The 1680-nt window shown below is 38.9% G+C and overlaps 1 pseudogene; it reads right to left on the bottom strand.

The window, feature by feature from the left end:
- Window positions 1-1301: 1301 nt before the first annotated feature.
- LOC136656615 (5S ribosomal RNA) lies at window positions 1302-1421 on the bottom strand (annotated as a pseudogene).
- Window positions 1422-1680: the final 259 nt, after the last annotated feature.

Here is a 1680-nt window from a genome sequence, read left to right as displayed (position 1 = left end):
CAGCTGATATGCTGTCTTGCCACCACCTAATCGCTTAGATGAAATAATACTTTTAGGTCTTTCTTCCATATGTTGAGGGCAGTGCAGACAAATTGCTATGCACACTTAAGTGGCAGCAAACTGGGAAGGGGAGAAATGGAGTACCCATTTTCCTCCCCTACACATTTGAACGGGATGGGTGACAAATCATCCAAAGCATTCCAAAGAACTGCTTGTGCCCCACTGATATCAATATCACCTATCCATGCCCCATATTATGATGCTTTCTATCAATTTTTGCCAGACCAGGCCTTTGCCAGGCCTTTGAAAAATCCCACTAACACACTAACAGCTAAACCAATATGGTTTGGCACAATTTTTCCTATTGCCAGAAGGTGAGTTTTTGTTGGATGTCAGGAATGAAGACAAGCAGGTTATTGTCTTGCCCAAAAATGGAGTACATAAGAGTTTCTTTTTTATTCTAGTTACATGCAGGATTGACCAATATAGTGTCATTAAGATCACTTTAACCCATTTCTGCCCAACCCACAGGTACACACATTTGATCCCTGTTGCATATATGCAACATTGAGCAGAAATAGCTTAAGTACAATTAAAGTTGATAGCATAAAGTTCTATAATGTTGTACATGTATAGAACATCAAAATCTGTAATCACAATAATAATTATAGGTGCTATTTTGTTATTCTGTTCTTACAATAACAGCAAAAAGCAATATTTTAACCACATTTTAAAAGGAAGTGACCTTTTAAGAGTTATCAAGAGTTAAAATACTACTGTAATTCAATCAGTTCCTCTATCTGTAAGCCACTAGTGGTAAGGTAGCAGTTTCCTTCCCCACAGATACTTCAACTGATCCACTTCAGAAAGGCAACATCTAATCAGATATAGGGATTAATGACAGATTGTACTGTGAGGATTGTGATTTATCACCTTTAAGGCTTATCAGCCACTGATGGGTTCTTCCTCTCTCAGCCCTTTATGAAGCAAGTCTCCAGGTCTCCTTGGGGTCTCTTGTAATTTTCCAGCCTCTCTAAATGCTAATCAGGGGATCCAGAACTTTCTGTGATCTTGCCATGTGTTTGATCAGCAAGTCAGTCAGAAACACCAGAGCATAAACCAAGCCTACTAAATCTGACTTCCAGAGCTCATTGGCAGTAAACAGAATGAAAACAGGTAACATCAAACAACTAGCTTGGTTGCTACTACTGTTAATTATTCCCATTGATCAGAGTTACTCATTCAACTGCTAAAGTATTAAAAATGGTTGGCAACCTTCAGTCTCAAAAGACTATGGTATAAGCCTACAGCACCCGGTATTCCCAGGCGGTCTCCCATCCAAGTACTAACCAGGCCTGACCCTGCTTAGTTTCTGAGATCAGACAAGATCAGGCATGTGCAGGGTAAGTTATTACACAGATGAAAAATCATTTGGTCAGTCTAGTCCAATGTTATATGTCCCCCCCCCCCCAAAAAGACAAAATATTAACATATTACAGGATAACGTATTATCCTGCAAAAAAGGAAAATTAATTTGAACAGCAATGCAGAATTATTCCTCTGCTGCATAAAGTTCAAATGGATTTTCCCATTTTCTTATTTATTTTTCACATTTTTGTACCCCTCTTCCTCCAAGGAGCTTAGGGTGATGTACATAGTTTCTTCTCTGTTTTTGTCCTC

Source organism: Tiliqua scincoides, chromosome 6 (genome assembly GCF_035046505.1).
Source record: "Tiliqua scincoides isolate rTilSci1 chromosome 6, rTilSci1.hap2, whole genome shotgun sequence".
Classification (NCBI taxonomy): domain Eukaryota; kingdom Metazoa; phylum Chordata; class Lepidosauria; order Squamata; family Scincidae; genus Tiliqua; species Tiliqua scincoides.
The sequence above is the reverse complement of the archived record's forward strand: the minus strand, read 5'-3'. Positions and strand labels throughout refer to the sequence as shown.